At 46.2% G+C, this 18,729-nt stretch overlaps 15 non-coding genes across 15 annotated transcripts; all 15 read left to right on the top strand.

Annotated features, from left to right (window-relative positions):
• The first annotated feature begins 660 nt into the window (after positions 1–660).
• On the top strand, positions 661–732 carry trnae-cuc (transfer RNA glutamic acid (anticodon CUC)). Its single transcript has one exon. It is a non-coding gene; the product is annotated as a tRNA-Glu (tRNA).
• Positions 733–1,561: 829 nt separating this feature from the next.
• Positions 1,562–1,634, top strand: trnak-cuu (transfer RNA lysine (anticodon CUU)). The gene has a single exon. It is a non-coding gene; the product is annotated as a tRNA-Lys (tRNA).
• A 604-nt stretch (positions 1,635–2,238) lies between these two features.
• trnav-cac (transfer RNA valine (anticodon CAC)) lies at positions 2,239–2,311 on the top strand. The gene has a single exon. It is a non-coding gene; the product is annotated as a tRNA-Val (tRNA).
• Positions 2,312–4,686: 2,375 nt separating this feature from the next.
• On the top strand, positions 4,687–4,758 carry trnae-cuc (transfer RNA glutamic acid (anticodon CUC)). The gene has a single exon. It is a non-coding gene; the product is annotated as a tRNA-Glu (tRNA).
• An 829-nt stretch (positions 4,759–5,587) lies between these two features.
• Positions 5,588–5,660, top strand: trnak-cuu (transfer RNA lysine (anticodon CUU)). The gene has a single exon. It is a non-coding gene; the product is annotated as a tRNA-Lys (tRNA).
• A 604-nt stretch (positions 5,661–6,264) lies between these two features.
• On the top strand, positions 6,265–6,337 carry trnav-cac (transfer RNA valine (anticodon CAC)). The gene has a single exon. It is a non-coding gene; the product is annotated as a tRNA-Val (tRNA).
• A 2,375-nt stretch (positions 6,338–8,712) lies between these two features.
• On the top strand, positions 8,713–8,784 carry trnae-cuc (transfer RNA glutamic acid (anticodon CUC)). The gene has a single exon. It is a non-coding gene; the product is annotated as a tRNA-Glu (tRNA).
• An 829-nt stretch (positions 8,785–9,613) lies between these two features.
• On the top strand, positions 9,614–9,686 carry trnak-cuu (transfer RNA lysine (anticodon CUU)). The gene has a single exon. It is a non-coding gene; the product is annotated as a tRNA-Lys (tRNA).
• Positions 9,687–10,290: 604 nt separating this feature from the next.
• trnav-cac (transfer RNA valine (anticodon CAC)) lies at positions 10,291–10,363 on the top strand. The gene has a single exon. It is a non-coding gene; the product is annotated as a tRNA-Val (tRNA).
• A 2,375-nt stretch (positions 10,364–12,738) lies between these two features.
• Positions 12,739–12,810, top strand: trnae-cuc (transfer RNA glutamic acid (anticodon CUC)). Its single transcript has one exon. It is a non-coding gene; the product is annotated as a tRNA-Glu (tRNA).
• Positions 12,811–13,639: 829 nt separating this feature from the next.
• trnak-cuu (transfer RNA lysine (anticodon CUU)) lies at positions 13,640–13,712 on the top strand. Its single transcript has one exon. It is a non-coding gene; the product is annotated as a tRNA-Lys (tRNA).
• A 604-nt stretch (positions 13,713–14,316) lies between these two features.
• On the top strand, positions 14,317–14,389 carry trnav-cac (transfer RNA valine (anticodon CAC)). Its single transcript has one exon. It is a non-coding gene; the product is annotated as a tRNA-Val (tRNA).
• A 2,375-nt stretch (positions 14,390–16,764) lies between these two features.
• On the top strand, positions 16,765–16,836 carry trnae-cuc (transfer RNA glutamic acid (anticodon CUC)). Its single transcript has one exon. It is a non-coding gene; the product is annotated as a tRNA-Glu (tRNA).
• Positions 16,837–17,665: 829 nt separating this feature from the next.
• On the top strand, positions 17,666–17,738 carry trnak-cuu (transfer RNA lysine (anticodon CUU)). Its single transcript has one exon. It is a non-coding gene; the product is annotated as a tRNA-Lys (tRNA).
• Positions 17,739–18,342: 604 nt separating this feature from the next.
• Positions 18,343–18,415, top strand: trnav-cac (transfer RNA valine (anticodon CAC)). Its single transcript has one exon. It is a non-coding gene; the product is annotated as a tRNA-Val (tRNA).
• Positions 18,416–18,729: the final 314 nt, after the last annotated feature.

The raw sequence follows: 18,729 nt of genomic DNA, 5'->3' as shown, positions 1-18,729 counted from the left end.
TCTGTGGCCAATAATCCCATACACTACATTCGGGTGCTGACGGCAGTTCCGTTTGATATATTCCCTTGCTTTCCAGTTCCAGTACAATTCGGTACAATACGGGATACCTTGTAGTACATTCAACAAATTACATCACACGTGTCACTACACAGTACATGGAATGGGTGACGGTACATTTACACTTTTTTTCAACGTGCATCATGAAACAGACCTTACATTGTACACGGCACTACAGAGGTGTTTACAGATCATGGTGCTCCATGCACACAATGAAGAAGTTACAAGTACGGCCCGAGGGGAGTTTTATACTGATTCCTGCCCCTGGGTTTACCGTGTCAGAAGGGCTTTAAACTGTGACCCTTCCCCACCCTGCCTTTGCGGCAACTGCACCAATTTTAAGTGGGTCCCTCACCACGTAATCCTGGATCTTGGATTGCGCCAGTCTGCAACACGCAGACGTGGACATCTCCTTGCTCTGGAAGACCAGCAAGTTTCGGCAAGACCAAAGAGCGTCTTTGACCGAGTTAATGGCCCTCCAGCAGCAGGTGATGTCTGTCTCGGTGTGTCCTTGGGAACAGCCCGGAGAGCACAGAGTCCTGTGTTACGGAGCTGCTCGATGTGAACCTCGACACAACCACTGCATCTCTTTCCAAACCAGGTTCCCTGATGGTCTAGTGGTTAGGATTTGGTCCTCTCACTGCCACGGCCTGGGTTCAATTCCCGGTCAGGGAAATTGTACTTTTAATTCAAAACCTTATAAAAAAATAGTTCATCTATTTTACACATCTATATGCATCTCCTGTGTAAAAAAAAAGAAGCATTGATTTAAACATCATTAATTAATTCATAACATTCTATTGTCATATGATATATTTTGCTCTGAGCATATGAGGAACTTTTCTCCCGATCCCATTGGGTTTAATTCTGGTAATCTGGTGCTGAAAGTGGAGATGTTTCCGCAGTGTAACGGTTAACACGTTGGCCTCACACGCAAATCATCGACACCATCAGAGGCAGTCCCTCGGGATCGAGGAGAACTTGCTTCCACTCCCAAAGTGAGTCCTTTGATGGCTGAACAGTCGGATACGAGAGCCACAGACCCTGTTACAGGTGGGACAGACATACGTCGAGGGAAGGGGTGGGTGGGACTGGTTTGCCGCGTGCTCCTTCCGCTGCCTGCGCTTGGTCTCTTCATGCTCCTTGCGTCGAGACTCAAAGAGCTCAACGCCCTCCCAGATGGACTTTCTCCACCTCGGGCGGTCTGTGGCCAGGGTCTCCCAGGTGTCAGTGGTGATGTCACACTTTACCAGGGGGGCTTTGAGGGTGTCCTTGTAACGTTTCCTCTGTCCTCCTTTGGCTCGTTTACCATGAAGGAGTTCCGCATAAAGACGTAAACATAAACACGTAAGGATTAGGGGCCGGAGTAGGCCATTCGGCCCCTCGAGCCTGGTCCACCATTCAAGAAGACCCTGGCAGTTCTTCAACAGCAAGTTGAAACATCTGGGGCGGAGCCAACAGGCGCCTGGCTGCAATGAGCGATAAAAACCTGCATTGGACAGAAGCCTGGCTAGCTCAGTCGGTAGAGCATGAGACTCTTAATCTCAGGGTCGTGGGTTCGAGCCCCACGTTGGGCGATGACATTTCTTTTCATTGAATGTTGCTTTCATGGAAAACCTCTGACCGAAACGGCACTAAACAAAAATGTTCCTTTCAAAGTCATTAAACTCCCGAATTTCCGTGCCCCGCGATTCTCCTGAATCAGATGCCTCTAGTTTTGCCGACTCAATCCATGTCCCTTTGCAATGTTGTGCTTCCAGCCACACTATAAAATGTGCCACTAACTTATCGAATCATGGAATGGTTACAGCACGGAAGGCCATTCGGCCCTTCGAGCCCGTGCCGACTCTCAGCGAGTCCCACTCCCCCGCCCTTTCCCCGGAGCCCTGCAATTGTTTTTCCTTCAGACACTTATCCAACTCCCGTCTGAAAGATAAGATTGGGTCTGTCTCCACCGCCCTTTCAAGCCGTGCATTCCAGATCCTAACCACTCGCTGCGAAATGGCCAGCTCCTGTTCCTATGTGTAAAGTCTGGGAAACACGAGATCAATTCCTGCCACACTCACAGCCTTCCGAAATATAGCACCGACATTCTATTCTCGTCAAACCAGCTCCTGAAGTATAGTCCAGCTGTGTGGGTTAAAGCTCTGGTTATGTACCTAAGATTAGCTTAACCACAGTGTTTCTGTAGTGTAGCGGTTATCACGTTCGCCTCACACGCGAAAGGTCCCTGGTTCGAGCCCAGGCAGAAACATTATTTTGGAGACTATTTTTGCTGTGAAATAAATTGACCAAAAGTCGCCCCAGGTTCCTTGTTGCATGAGCACTGAACATTTTAAACCAGTCTCCTAAATACAGAGTGAGTAAAGTCAGAGAGGGGAGAAAACTTCATCAATGATTCAAAATCCTTCAATGATGAAAGTTCAGTTATTGAAGTTTCCTCTGTCCCTCAGTAACAATTCTACAAAACATCGCTGTAGGTTAATGAATGGGGAATAAAACAAATAATCTTCACCCACCCCCATCCCCCGACACACGGTTTAATTCGTTGCATGTCATTATTTTAAAGATTTTGAATGAAAGAGTTACTTTCTGAATCCGGGCTCCCTCTGTGAGCACCGCATCACTAAACGAGCAGGAAACACATTAAAGAGTTTACCACAATTGCTGACATTTCTGAGCTTTTTTCTTGTGTTTTTTCAGCTCTTCGTCCTTTTCAGCTCCTGACTGCAGATATTGCTGTGATTAAACCTCAACACAATGCAAGGTCTCACTGTTTCCCCGGTGTCAGGCAGAGATACACCTGCTGCACTCATTTATTTCATGTGACAGGACACAAAAGTTCAAAATCAACCTGCACTCAATGTGAGACCAACGTGATATCCGCTACACTGCGGCCCATCAAAGGGTGAGAAACCACTGAATATAAAGGGTGAGCTGACAAATATCAGGGGCAGTGCAGTCTGGTCAACGTCAAACCCTCCTTTCTTATTCAGCAGTGGCATAGAAACATAGAAACATAGAAACATAGAAAATAGGTGCAGGAGTAGGCCATTCGGCCCTTCTAGCCTGCACCGCCATTCAATGAGTTCATGGCTGAACATTCAACTTCAGTACCCCATTCCTGCTTTCTCGCCATACCCCTTGATCCCCCTAGCAGTAAGGACCTCATGATCGGGAGTCAGACACCACAAAGTTTAATTAAAGACACAAATACAAGTAACACTTGCAAATCTTCTCAGTGTAAAATTCTTTCAGTTTATTTGAAATGCTACTGCGTTGAATCTGCAAATACGCACGGTGGGATTTTATCTTCACTACTGATTGTATTTTGTGTGCATGGTAGGAATAACGGGTGCTGTTAAATTTGCCAAAAGTTGCCCCAGATTCGTGGTGTCATCGGCAATGAAGATTTTGAACCAGAAAGCTAAAATACAGTGAGTAAAATGGGATATGGTTTTGGAGTTAAGATGCAAAGCACAGGCCAAATGATTGAAGTATGTCGTGTCCCTGAGTTAGCATTTGTTTGATTGTGCAACAGAAGGTGAGGGGTTAATGAATGATGGTTTCCCGTGAAAGCAAGAGAAAAGTTTTCGAACAAACCAACCGGTGCCTGTCAGGTGAGCGCTGCTTGTGATACCTGGTGGGAATGGGCGGGGATTTGAAAGCCCCTTGTATTGCAGAACCTTCATATAGACGAACATCTCCAACTCACTGTGTAGGCCTCGTAGTGCAACGGTAGTGTGTCTGACTCCAGATCAGAAGATTGTGTGTTCAAATCATGTTGAGGTTCCTGTTCTTCTGGATATTGTTCTTCCAGAATTAATATTTCCTTTGCTGTGTTGCAAAAACCAGACCCTTGCTCCAAGGTCTGTCCCGGTGTCAGGCAGAGATTATTTTTTATTTAAAAAAATACTTTATTCATATAAAAATTTGTACAGTACATTCAAAAGCAGTTCAGTCCATTTATCTGTGGCCAATAATCCCATACACTACATTCGGGTGCTGACGGCAGTTCCGTTTGATATATTCCCTTGCTTTCCAGTTCCAGTACAATTCGGTACAATACGGGATACCTTGTAGTACATTCAACAAATTACATCACACGTGTCACTACACAGTACATGGAATGGGTGACGGTACATTTACACTTTTTTTCAACGTGCATCATGAAACAGACCTTACATTGTACACGGCACTACAGAGGTGTTTACAGATCATGGTGCTCCATGCACACAATGAAGAAGTTACAAGTACGGCCCGAGGGGAGTTTTATACTGATTCCTGCCCCTGGGTTTACCGTGTCAGAAGGGCTTTAAACTGTGACCCTTCCCCACCCTGCCTTTGCGGCAACTGCACCAATTTTAAGTGGGTCCCTCACCACGTAATCCTGGATCTTGGATTGCGCCAGTCTGCAACACGCAGACGTGGACATCTCCTTGCTCTGGAAGACCAGCAAGTTTCGGCAAGACCAAAGAGCGTCTTTGACCGAGTTAATGGCCCTCCAGCAGCAGGTGATGTCTGTCTCGGTGTGTCCTTGGGAACAGCCCGGAGAGCACAGAGTCCTGTGTTACGGAGCTGCTCGATGTGAACCTCGACACAACCACTGCATCTCTTTCCAAACCAGGTTCCCTGATGGTCTAGTGGTTAGGATTTGGTCCTCTCACTGCCACGGCCTGGGTTCAATTCCCGGTCAGGGAAATTGTACTTTTAATTCAAAACCTTATAAAAAAATAGTTCATCTATTTTACACATCTATATGCATCTCCTGTGTAAAAAAAAAGAAGCATTGATTTAAACATCATTAATTAATTCATAACATTCTATTGTCATATGATATATTTTGCTCTGAGCATATGAGGAACTTTTCTCCCGATCCCATTGGGTTTAATTCTGGTAATCTGGTGCTGAAAGTGGAGATGTTTCCGCAGTGTAACGGTTAACACGTTGGCCTCACACGCAAATCATCGACACCATCAGAGGCAGTCCCTCGGGATCGAGGAGAACTTGCTTCCACTCCCAAAGTGAGTCCTTTGATGGCTGAACAGTCGGATACGAGAGCCACAGACCATGTTACAGGTGGGACAGACATAAGTCGAGGGAAGGGGTGGGTGGGACTGGTTTGCCGCGTGCTCCTTCCGCTGCCTGCGCTTGGTCTCTTCATGCTCCTTGCGTCGAGACTCAAAGAGCTCAACGCCCTCCCAGATGGACTTTCTCCACCTCGGGCGGTCTGTGGCCAGGGTCTCCCAGGTGTCAGTGGTGATGTCACACTTTACCAGGGGGGCTTTGAGGGTGTCCTTGTAACGTTTCCTCTGTCCTCCTTTGGCTCGTTTACCATGAAGGAGTTCCGCATAAAGACGTAAACATAAACACGTAAGGATTAGGGGCCGGAGTAGGCCATTCGGCCCCTCGAGCCTGGTCCACCATTCAAGAAGACCCTGGCAGTTCTTCAACAGCAAGTTGAAACATCTGGGGCGGAGCCAACAGGCGCCTGGCTGCAATGAGCGATAAAAACCTGCATTGGACAGAAGCCTGGCTAGCTCAGTCGGTAGAGCATGAGACTCTTAATCTCAGGGTCGTGGGTTCGAGCCCCACGTTGGGCGATGACATTTCTTTTCATTGAATGTTGCTTTCATGGAAAACCTCTGACCGAAACGGCACTAAACAAAAATGTTCCTTTCAAAGTCATTAAACTCCCGAATTTCCGTGCCCCGCGATTCTCCTGAATCAGATGCCTCTAGTTTTGCCGACTCAATCCATGTCCCTTTGCAATGTTGTGCTTCCAGCCACACTATAAAATGTGCCACTAACTTATCGAATCATGGAATGGTTACAGCACGGAAGGCCATTCGGCCCTTCGAGCCCGTGCCGACTCTCAGCGAGTCCCACTCCCCCGCCCTTTCCCCGGAGCCCTGCAATTGTTTTTCCTTCAGACACTTATCCAACTCCCGTCTGAAAGATAAGATTGGGTCTGTCTCCACCGCCCTTTCAAGCCGTGCATTCCAGATCCTAACCACTCGCTGCTAAATGGCCAGCTCCTGTTCCTATGTGTAAAGTCTGGGAAACACGAGATCAATTCCTGCCACACTCACAGCCTTCCGAAATATAGCACCGACATTCTATTCTCGTCAAACCAGCTCCTGAAGTATAGTCCAGCTGTGTGGGTTAAAGCTCTGGTTATGTACCTAAGATTAGCTTAACCACAGTGTTTCTGTAGTGTAGCGGTTATCACGTTCGCCTCACACGCGAAAGGTCCCTGGTTCGAGCCCAGGCAGAAACATTATTTTGGAGACTATTTTTGCTGTGAAATAAATTGACCAAAAGTCGCCCCAGGTTCCTTGTTGCATGAGCACTGAACATTTTAAACCAGTCTCCTAAATACAGAGTGAGTAAAGTCAGAGAGGGGAGAAAACTTCATCAATGATTCAAAATCCTTCAATGATGAAAGTTCAGTTATTGAAGTTTCCTCTGTCCCTCAGTAACAATTCTACAAAACATCGCTGTAGGTTAATGAATGGGGAATAAAACAAATAATCTTCACCCACCCCCATCCCCCGACACACGGTTTAATTCGTTGCATGTCATTATTTTAAAGATTTTGAATGAAAGAGTTACTTTCTGAATCCGGGCTCCCTCTGTGAGCACCGCATCACTAAACGAGCAGGAAACACATTAAAGAGTTTACCACAATTGCTGACATTTCTGAGCTTTTTTCTTGTGTTTTTTCAGCTCTTCGTCCTTTTCAGCTCCTGACTGCAGATATTGCTGTGATTAAACCTCAACACAATGCAAGGTCTCACTGTTTCCCCGGTGTCAGGCAGAGATACACCTGCTGCACTCATTTATTTCATGTGACAGGACACAAAAGTTCAAAATCAACCTGCACTCAATGTGAGACCAACGTGATATCCGCTACACTGCGGCCCATCAAAGGGTGAGAAACCACTGAATATAAAGGGTGAGCTGACAAATATCAGGGGCAGTGCAGTCTGGTCAACGTCAAACCCTCCTTTCTTATTCAGCAGTGGCATAGAAACATAGAAACATAGAAACATAGAAAATAGGTGCAGGAGTAGGCCATTCGGCCCTTCTAGCCTGCACCGCCATTCAATGAGTTCATGGCTGAACATTCAACTTCAGTACCCCATTCCTGCTTTCTCGCCATACCCCTTGATCCCCCTAGCAGTAAGGACCTCATGATCGGGAGTCAGACACCACAAAGTTTAATTAAAGACACAAATACAAGTAACACTTGCAAATCTTCTCAGTGTAAAATTCTTTCAGTTTATTTGAAATGCTACTGCGTTGAATCTGCAAATACGCACGGTGGGATTTTATCTTCACTACTGATTGTATTTTGTGTGCATGGTAGGAATAACGGGTGCTGTTAAATTTGCCAAAAGTTGCCCCAGATTCGTGGTGTCATCGGCAATGAAGACTTTGAACCAGAAAGCTAAAATACAGTGAGTAAAATGGGATATGGTTTTGGAGTTAAGATGCAAAGCACAGGCCAAATGATTGAAGTATGTCGTGTCCCTGAGTTAGCATTTGTTTGATTGTGCAACAGAAGGTGAGGGGTTAATTAATGATGGTTTCCCGTGAAAGCAAGAGAAAAGTTTTCGAACAAACCAACCGGTGCCTGTCAGGTGAGCGCTGCTTGTGATACCTGGTGGGAATGGGCGGGGATTTGAAAGCCCCTTGTATTGCAGAACCTTCATATAGACGAACATCTCCAACTCACTGTGTAGGCCTCGTAGTGCAACGGTAGTGTGTCTGACTCCAGATCAGAAGATTGTGTGTTCAAATCATGTTGAGGTTCCTGTTCTTCTGGATATTGTTCTTCCAGAATTAATATTTCCTTTGCTGTGTTGCAAAAACCAGACCCTTGCTCCAAGGTCTGTCCCGGTGTCAGGCAGAGATTATTTTTTATTTAAAAAAATACTTTATTCATATAAAAATTTGTACAGTACATTCAAAAGCAGTTCAGTCCATTTATCTGTGGCCAATAATCCCATACACTACATTCGGGTGCTGACGGCAGTTCCGTTTGATATATTCCCTTGCTTTCCAGTTCCAGTACAATTCGGTACAATACGGGATACCTTGTAGTACATTCAACAAATTACATCACACGTGTCACTACACAGTACATGGAATGGGTGACGGTACATTTACACTTTTTTTCAACGTGCATCATGAAACAGACCTTACATTGTACACGGCACTACAGAGGTGTTTACAGATCATGGTGCTCCATGCACACAATGAAGAAGTTACAAGTACGGCCCGAGGGGAGTTTTATACTGATTCCTGCCCCTGGGTTTACCGTGTCAGAAGGGCTTTAAACTGTGACCCTTCCCCACCCTGCCTTTGCGGCAACTGCACCAATTTTAAGTGGGTCCCTCACCACGTAATCCTGGATCTTGGATTGCGCCAGTCTGCAACACGCAGACGTGGACATCTCCTTGCTCTGGAAGACCAGCAAGTTTCGGCAAGACCAAAGAGCGTCTTTGACCGAGTTAATGGCCCTCCAGCAGCAGGTGATGTCTGTCTCGGTGTGTCCTTGGGAACAGCCCGGAGAGCACAGAGTCCTGTGTTACGGAGCTGCTCGATGTGAACCTCGACACAACCACTGCATCTCTTTCCAAACCAGGTTCCCTGATGGTCTAGTGGTTAGGATTTGGTCCTCTCACTGCCACGGCCTGGGTTCAATTCCCGGTCAGGGAAATTGTACTTTTAATTCAAAACCTTATAAAAAAATAGTTCATCTATTTTACACATCTATATGCATCTCCTGTGTAAAAAAAAAGAAGCATTGATTTAAACATCATTAATTAATTCATAACATTCTATTGTCATATGATATATTTTGCTCTGAGCATATGAGGAACTTTTCTCCCGATCCCATTGGGTTTAATTCTGGTAATCTGGTGCTGAAAGTGGAGATGTTTCCGCAGTGTAACGGTTAACACGTTGGCCTCACACGCAAATCATCGACACCATCAGAGGCAGTCCCTCGGGATCGAGGAGAACTTGCTTCCACTCCCAAAGTGAGTCCTTTGATGGCTGAACAGTCGGATACGAGAGCCACAGACCCTGTTACAGGTGGGACAGACATACGTCGAGGGAAGGGGTGGGTGGGACTGGTTTGCCGCGTGCTCCTTCCGCTGCCTGCGCTTGGTCTCTTCATGCTCCTTGCGTCGAGACTCAAAGAGCTCAACGCCCTCCCAGATGGACTTTCTCCACCTCGGGCGGTCTGTGGCCAGGGTCTCCCAGGTGTCAGTGGTGATGTCACACTTTACCAGGGGGGCTTTGAGGGTGTCCTTGTAACGTTTCCTCTGTCCTCCTTTGGCTCGTTTACCATGAAGGAGTTCCGCATAAAGACGTAAACATAAACACGTAAGGATTAGGGGCCGGAGTAGGCCATTCGGCCCCTCGAGCCTGGTCCACCATTCAAGAAGACCCTGGCAGTTCTTCAACAGCAAGTTGAAACATCTGGGGCGGAGCCAACAGGCGCCTGGCTGCAATGAGCGATAAAAACCTGCATTGGACAGAAGCCTGGCTAGCTCAGTCGGTAGAGCATGAGACTCTTAATCTCAGGGTCGTGGGTTCGAGCCCCACGTTGGGCGATGACATTTCTTTTCATTGAATGTTGCTTTCATGGAAAACCTCTGACCGAAACGGCACTAAACAAAAATGTTCCTTTCAAAGTCATTAAACTCCCGAATTTCCGTGCCCCGCGATTCTCCTGAATCAGATGCCTCTAGTTTTGCCGACTCAATCCATGTCCCTTTGCAATGTTGTGCTTCCAGCCACACTATAAAATGTGCCACTAACTTATCGAATCATGGAATGGTTACAGCACGGAAGGCCATTCGGCCCTTCGAGCCCGTGCCGACTCTCAGCGAGTCCCACTCCCCCGCCCTTTCCCCGGAGCCCTGCAATTGTTTTTCCTTCAGACACTTATCCAACTCCCGTCTGAAAGATAAGATTGGGTCTGTCTCCACCGCCCTTTCAAGCCGTGCATTCCAGATCCTAACCACTCGCTGCGAAATGGCCAGCTCCTGTTCCTATGTGTAAAGTCTGGGAAACACGAGATCAATTCCTGCCACACTCACAGCCTTCCGAAATATAGCACCGACATTCTATTCTCGTCAAACCAGCTCCTGAAGTATAGTCCAGCTGTGTGGGTTAAAGCTCTGGTTATGTACCTAAGATTAGCTTAACCACAGTGTTTCTGTAGTGTAGCGGTTATCACGTTCGCCTCACACGCGAAAGGTCCCTGGTTCGAGCCCAGGCAGAAACATTATTTTGGAGACTATTTTTGCTGTGAAATAAATTGACCAAAAGTCGCCCCAGGTTCCTTGTTGCATGAGCACTGAACATTTTAAACCAGTCTCCTAAATACAGAGTGAGTAAAGTCAGAGAGGGGAGAAAACTTCATCAATGATTCAAAATCCTTCAATGATGAAAGTTCAGTTATTGAAGTTTCCTCTGTCCCTCAGTAACAATTCTACAAAACATCGCTGTAGGTTAATGAATGGGGAATAAAACAAATAATCTTCACCCACCCCCATCCCCCGACACACGGTTTAATTCGTTGCATGTCATTATTTTAAAGATTTTGAATGAAAGAGTTACTTTCTGAATCCGGGCTCCCTCTGTGAGCACCGCATCACTAAACGAGCAGGAAACACATTAAAGAGTTTACCACAATTGCTGACATTTCTGAGCTTTTTTCTTGTGTTTTTTCAGCTCTTCGTCCTTTTCAGCTCCTGACTGCAGATATTGCTGTGATTAAACCTCAACACAATGCAAGGTCTCACTGTTTCCCCGGTGTCAGGCAGAGATACACCTGCTGCACTCATTTATTTCATGTGACAGGACACAAAAGTTCAAAATCAACCTGCACTCAATGTGAGACCAACGTGATATCCGCTACACTGCGGCCCATCAAAGGGTGAGAAACCACTGAATATAAAGGGTGAGCTGACAAATATCAGGGGCAGTGCAGTCTGGTCAACGTCAAACCCTCCTTTCTTATTCAGCAGTGGCATAGAAACATAGAAACATAGAAACATAGAAAATAGGTGCAGGAGTAGGCCATTCGGCCCTTCTAGCCTGCACCGCCATTCAATGAGTTCATGGCTGAACATTCAACTTCAGTACCCCATTCCTGCTTTCTCGCCATACCCCTTGATCCCCCTAGCAGTAAGGACCTCATGATCGGGAGTCAGACACCACAAAGTTTAATTAAAGACACAAATACAAGTAACACTTGCAAATCTTCTCAGTGTAAAATTCTTTCAGTTTATTTGAAATGCTACTGCGTTGAATCTGCAAATACGCACGGTGGGATTTTATCTTCACTACTGATTGTATTTTGTGTGCATGGTAGGAATAACGGGTGCTGTTAAATTTGCCAAAAGTTGCCCCAGATTCGTGGTGTCATCGGCAATGAAGATTTTGAACCAGAAAGCTAAAATACAGTGAGTAAAATGGGATATGGTTTTGGAGTTAAGATGCAAAGCACAGGCCAAATGATTGAAGTATGTCGTGTCCCTGAGTTAGCATTTGTTTGATTGTGCAACAGAAGGTGAGGGGTTAATGAATGATGGTTTCCCGTGAAAGCAAGAGAAAAGTTTTCGAACAAACCAACCGGTGCCTGTCAGGTGAGCGCTGCTTGTGATACCTGGTGGGAATGGGCGGGGATTTGAAAGCCCCTTGTATTGCAGAACCTTCATATAGACGAACATCTCCAACTCACTGTGTAGGCCTCGTAGTGCAACGGTAGTGTGTCTGACTCCAGATCAGAAGATTGTGTGTTCAAATCATGTTGAGGTTCCTGTTCTTCTGGATATTGTTCTTCCAGAATTAATATTTCCTTTGCTGTGTTGCAAAAACCAGACCCTTGCTCCAAGGTCTGTCCCGGTGTCAGGCAGAGATTATTTTTTATTTAAAAAAATACTTTATTCATATAAAAATTTGTACAGTACATTCAAAAGCAGTTCAGTCCATTTATCTGTGGCCAATAATCCCATACACTACATTCGGGTGCTGACGGCAGTTCCGTTTGATATATTCCCTTGCTTTCCAGTTCCAGTACAATTCGGTACAATACGGGATACCTTGTAGTACATTCAACAAATTACATCACACGTGTCACTACACAGTACATGGAATGGGTGACGGTACATTTACACTTTTTTTCAACGTGCATCATGAAACAGACCTTACATTGTACACGGCACTACAGAGGTGTTTACAGATCATGGTGCTCCATGTACACAATGAAGAAGTTACAAGTACGGCCCGAGGGGAGTTTTATACTGATTCCTGCCCCTGGGTTTACCGTGTCAGAAGGGCTTTAAACTGTGACCCTTCCCCACCCTGCCTTTGCGGCAACTGCACCAATTTTAAGTGGGTCCCTCACCACGTAATCCTGGATCTTGGATTGCGCCAGTCTGCAACACGCAGACGTGGACATCTCCTTGCTCTGGAAGACCAGCAAGTTTCGGCAAGACCAAAGAGCGTCTTTGACCGAGTTAATGGCCCTCCAGCAGCAGGTGATGTCTGTCTCGGTGTGTCCTTGGGAACAGCCCGGAGAGCACAGAGTCCTGTGTTACGGAGCTGCTCGATGTGAACCTCGACACAACCACTGCATCTCTTTCCAAACCAGGTTCCCTGATGGTCTAGTGGTTAGGATTTGGTCCTCTCACTGCCACGGCCTGGGTTCAATTCCCGGTCAGGGAAATTGTACTTTTAATTCAAAACCTTATAAAAAAATAGTTCATCTATTTTACACATCTATATGCATCTCCTGTGTAAAAAAAAAGAAGCATTGATTTAAACATCATTAATTAATTCATAACATTCTATTGTCATATGATATATTTTGCTCTGAGCATATGAGGAACTTTTCTCCCGATCCCATTGGGTTTAATTCTGGTAATCTGGTGCTGAAAGTGGAGATGTTTCCGCAGTGTAACGGTTAACACGTTGGCCTCACACGCAAATCATCGACACCATCAGAGGCAGTCCCTCGGGATCGAGGAGAACTTGCTTCCACTCCCAAAGTGAGTCCTTTGATGGCTGAACAGTCGGATACGAGAGCCACAGACCATGTTACAGGTGGGACAGACATAAGTCGAGGGAAGGGGTGGGTGGGACTGGTTTGCCGCGTGCTCCTTCCGCTGCCTGCGCTTGGTCTCTTCATGCTCCTTGCGTCGAGACTCAAAGAGCTCAACGCCCTCCCAGATGGACTTTCTCCACCTCGGGCGGTCTGTGGCCAGGGTCTCCCAGGTGTCAGTGGTGATGTCACACTTTACCAGGGGGGCTTTGAGGGTGTCCTTGTAACGTTTCCTCTGTCCTCCTTTGGCTCGTTTACCATGAAGGAGTTCCGCATAAAGACGTAAACATAAACACGTAAGGATTAGGGGCCGGAGTAGGCCATTCGGCCCCTCGAGCCTGGTCCACCATTCAAGAAGACCCTGGCAGTTCTTCAACAGCAAGTTGAAACATCTGGGGCGGAGCCAACAGGCGCCTGGCTGCAATGAGCGATAAAAACCTGCATTGGACAGAAGCCTGGCTAGCTCAGTCGGTAGAGCATGAGACTCTTAATCTCAGGGTCGTGGGTTCGAGCCCCACGTTGGGCGATGACATTTCTTTTCATTGAATGTTGCTTTCATGGAAAACCTCTGACCGAAACGGCACTAAACAAAAATGTTCCTTTCAAAGTCATTAAACTCCCGAATTTCCGTGCCCCGCGATTCTCCTGAATCAGATGCCTCTAGTTTTGCCGACTCAATCCATGTCCCTTTGCAATGTTGTGCTTCCAGCCACACTATAAAATGTGCCACTAACTTATCGAATCATGGAATGGTTACAGCACGGAAGGCCATTCGGCCCTTCGAGCCCGTGCCGACTCTCAGCGAGTCCCACTCCCCCGCCCTTTCCCCGGAGCCCTGCAATTGTTTTTCCTTCAGACACTTATCCAACTCCCGTCTGAAAGATAAGATTGGGTCTGTCTCCACCGCCCTTTCAAGCCGTGCATTCCAGATCCTAACCACTCGCTGCGAAATGGCCAGCTCCTGTTCCTATGTGTAAAGTCTGGGAAACACGAGATCAATTCCTGCCACACTCACAGCCTTCCGAAATATAGCACCGACATTCTATTCTCGTCAAACCAGCTCCTGAAGTATAGTCCAGCTGTGTGGGTTAAAGCTCTGGTTATGTACCTAAGATTAGCTTAACCACAGTGTTTCTGTAGTGTAGCGGTTATCACGTTCGCCTCACACGCGAAAGGTCCCTGGTTCGAGCCCAGGCAGAAACATTATTTTGGAGACTATTTTTGCTGTGAAATAAATTGACCAAAAGTCGCCCCAGGTTCCTTGTTGCATGAGCACTGAACATTTTAAACCAGTCTCCTAAATACAGAGTGAGTAAAGTCAGAGAGGGGAGAAAACTTCATCAATGATTCAAAATCCTTCAATGATGAAAGTTCAGTTATTGAAGTTTCCTCTGTCCCTCAGTAACAATTCTACAAAACATCGCTGTAGGTTAATGAATGGGGAATAAAACAAATAATCTTCACCCACCCCCATCCCCCGACACACGGTTTAATTCGTTGCATGTCATTATTTTAAAGATTTTGAATGAAAGAGTTACTTTCTGAATCCGGGCTCCCTCTGTGAGCACCGCATCACTAAACGAGCAGGAAACACATTAAAGAGTTTACCACAATTGCTGACATTTCTGAGCTTTTTTCTTGTGTTTTTTCAGCTCTTCGTCCTTTTCAGCTCCTGACTGCAGATATTGCTGTGATTAAACCTCAACACAATGCAAGGTCTCACTGTTTCCCCGGTGTCAGGCAGAGATACACCTGCTGCACTCATTTATTTCATGTGACAGGACACAAAAGTTCAAAATCAACCTGCACTCAATGTGAGACCAACGTGATATCCGCTACACTGCGGCCCATCAAAGGGTGAGAAACCACTGAATATAAAGGGTGAGCTGACAAATATCAGGGGCAGTGCAGTCTGGTCAACGTCAAACCCTCCTTTCTTATTCAGCAGTGGCATAGAAACATAGAAACATAGAAACATAGAAAATAGGTGCAGGAGTAGGCCATTCGGCCCTTCTAGCCTGCACCGCCATTCAATGAGTTCATGGCTGAACATTCAACTTCAGTACCCCATTCCTGCTTTCTCGCCATACCCCTTGATCCCCCTAGCAGTAAGGACCTCATGATCGGGAGTCAGACACCACAAAGTTTAATTAAAGACACAAATACAAGTAACACTTGCAAATCTTCTCAGTGTAAAATTCTTTCAGTTTATTTGAAATGCTACTGCGTTGAATCTGCAAATACGCACGGTGGGATTTTATCTTCACTACTGATTGTATTTTGTGTGCATGGTAGGAATAACGGGTGCTGTTAAATTTGCCAAAAGTTGCCCCAGATTCGTGGTGTCATCGGCAATGAAGATTTTGAACCAGAAAGCTAAAATACAGTGAGTAAAATGGGATATGGTTTTGGAGTTAAGATGCAAAGCACAGGCCAAATGATTGAAGTATGTCGTGTCCCTGAGTTAGCATTTGTTTGATTGTGCAACAGAAGGTGAGGGGTTAATGAATGATGGTTTCCCGTGAAAGCAAGAGAAAAGTTTTCGAACAAACCAACCGGTGCCTGTCAGGTGAGCGCTGCTTGTGATACCTGGTGGGAATGGGCGGGGATTTGAAAGCCCCTTGTATTGCAGAACCTTCATATAGACGAACATCTCCAACTCACTGTGTAGGCCTCGTAGTGCAACGGTAGTGTGTCTGACTCCAGATCAGAAGATTGTGTGTTCAAATCATGTTGAGGTTCCTGTTCTTCTGGATATTGTTCTTCCAGAATTAATATTTCCTTTGCTGTGTTGCAAAAACCAGACCCTTGCTCCAAGGTCTGTCCCGGTGTCAGGCAGAGATTTTTTTTTATTTAAAAAAATACTTTATTCATATAAAAATTTGTACAGTACATTCAAAAGCAGTTCAGTCCATTTATCTGTGGCCAATAATCCCATACACTACATTCGGGTGCTGACGGCAGTTCCGTTTGATATATTCCCTTGCTTTCCAGTTCCAGTACAATTCGGTACAATACGGGATACCTTGTAGTACATTCAACAAATTACATCACACGTGTCACTACACAGTACATGGAATGGGTGACGGTACATTTACACTTTTTTTCAACGTGCATCATGAAACAGACCTCACATTGTACACGGCACTGCAGAGGTGTTTACAGATCATGGTGCTCCATGTACACAATGAAGAAGTTACAAGTACGGCCCGAGGGGAGTTTTATACTGATTCCTGCCCCTGGGTTTACCGTGTCAGAAGGGCTTTAAACTGTGACCCTTCCCCACCCTGCCTTTGCGGCAACTGCACCAATTTTAAGTGGGTCCCTCACCACGTAATCCTGGATCTTGGATTGCGCCAGTCTGCAACACGCAGACGTGGACATCTCCTTGCTCTGGAAGACCAGCAAGTTTCGGCAAGACCAAAGAGCGTCTTTGACCGAGTTAATGGCCCTCCAGCAGCAGGTGATGTCTGTCTCGGTGTGTCCTTGGGAACAGCCCGGAGAGCACAGAGTCCTGTGTTACGGAGCTGCTCGATGTGAACCTCGACACAACCACTGCATCCCTTTCCAAACCAGGTTCCCTGATGGTCTAGTGGTTAGGATTTGGTCCTCTCACTGCCACGGCCTGGGTTCAATTCCCGGTCAGGGAAATTGTACTTTTAATTCAAAACCTTATAAAAAAATAGTTCATCTATTTTACACATCTATATGCATCTCCTGTGTAAAAAAAAAGAAGCATTGATTTAAACATCATTAATTAATTCATAACATTCTATTGTCATATGATATATTTTGCTCTGAGCATATGAGGAACTTTTCTCCCGATCCCATTGGGTTTAATTCTGGTAATCTGGTGCTGAAAGTGGAGATGTTTCCGCAGTGTAACGGTTAACACGTTGGCCTCACACGCAAATCATCGACACCATCAGAGGCAGTCCCTCGGGATCGAGGAGAACTTGCTTCCACTCCCAAAGTGAGTCCTTTGATGGCTGAACAGTCGGATACGAGAGCCACAGACCCTGTTACAGGTGGGACAGACATAAGTCGAGGGAAGGGGTGGGTGGGACTGGTTTGCCGCGTGCTCCTTCCGCTGCCTGCGCTTGGTCTCTTCATGCTCCTTACGTCGAGACTCAAAGAGCTCAACGCCCTCCCAGATGGACTTTCTCCACCTCGGGCGGTCTGTGGCCAGGGTCTCCCAGGTGTCAGTTGTGATGTCACACTTTACCAGGGGGGCTTTGAGGGTGTCCTTGTAACGTTTCCTCTGTCCTCCTTTGGCTCGTTTACCATGAAGGAGTTCCGCATAAAGACGTAAACATAAACACGTAAGGATTAGGGGCCGGAGTAGGCCATTCGGCCCCTCGAGCCTGGTCCACCATTCAAGAAGACCCTGGCAGTTCTTCAACAGCAAGTTGAAACATCTGGGGCGGAGCCAACAGGCGCCTGGCTGCAATGAGCGATAAAAACCTGCATTGGACAGAAGCCCGGCTAGCTCAGTCGGTAGAGCATGAGACTCTTAATCTCAGGGTCGTGGGTTCGAGCCCCACGTTGGGCGATGACATTTCTTTTCATTGAATGTTGCTTTCATGGAAAACCTCTGACCGAAACGGCACAAAACAAAAATGTTCCTTTCAAAGTCATTAAACTCCCGAATTTCCGTGCCCCGCGATTCTCCTGAATCAGATGCCTCTAGTTTTGCCGACTCAATCCATGTCCCTTTGCAATGTTGTGCTTCCAGCCACACTATGAAATGTGCCACTAACTTATCGAATCATGGAATGGTTACAGCACGGAAGGCCATTCGGCCCTTCGAGCCCGTGCCGACTCTCAGCGAGTCCCACTCCCCCGCCCTTTCCCCGGAGCCCTGCAATTGTTTTTCCTTCAGACACTTATCCAACTCCCGTCTGAAAGATAAGATTGGGTCTGTCTCCACCGCCCTTTCAAGCCGTGCATTCCAGATCCTAACCACTCGCTGCTAAATGGCCAGCTCCTGTTCCTATGTGTAAAGTCTGGGAAACACGAGATCAATTCCTGCCACACTCACAGCCTTCCGAAATATAGCACCGACATTCTATTCTCGTCAAACCAGCTCCTGAAGTATAGTCCAGCTGTGTGGGTTAAAGCTCTGGTTATATCCCTAAGATTAGCTTAACCACAGTGTTTCTGTAGTGTAGCGGTTATCACGTTTGCCTCACACGCGAAAGGTCCCTGGTTCGAGCCCAGGCAGAAACATTATTTTGGAGACTATTTTTGCTGTGAAATAAATTGACCAAAAGTCGCCCCAGGTTCCTTGTTGCATGAGCACTGAACATTTTAAACCAGTCTCCTAAATACAGAGTGAGTAAAGTCAGAGAGGGGAGAAAACTTCATCAATGATTCAAAATCCTTCAATGATGAAAGTTCAGTTATTGAAGTTTCCTCTGTCCCTCAGTAACAATTCTACAAAACATCGCTGTAGGTTAATGAATGGGGAATAAAACAAATAATCTTCACCCACCCCCATCCCCCGACACACGGTTTAATTCGTTGCATGTCATTATTTTAAA

Source organism: Pristiophorus japonicus, chromosome 20 (genome assembly GCF_044704955.1).
Source record: "Pristiophorus japonicus isolate sPriJap1 chromosome 20, sPriJap1.hap1, whole genome shotgun sequence".
Lineage (NCBI taxonomy): Eukaryota > Metazoa > Chordata > Chondrichthyes > Pristiophoridae > Pristiophorus > Pristiophorus japonicus.
The sequence above is the reverse complement of the archived record's forward strand: the minus strand, read 5'-3'. Positions and strand labels throughout refer to the sequence as shown.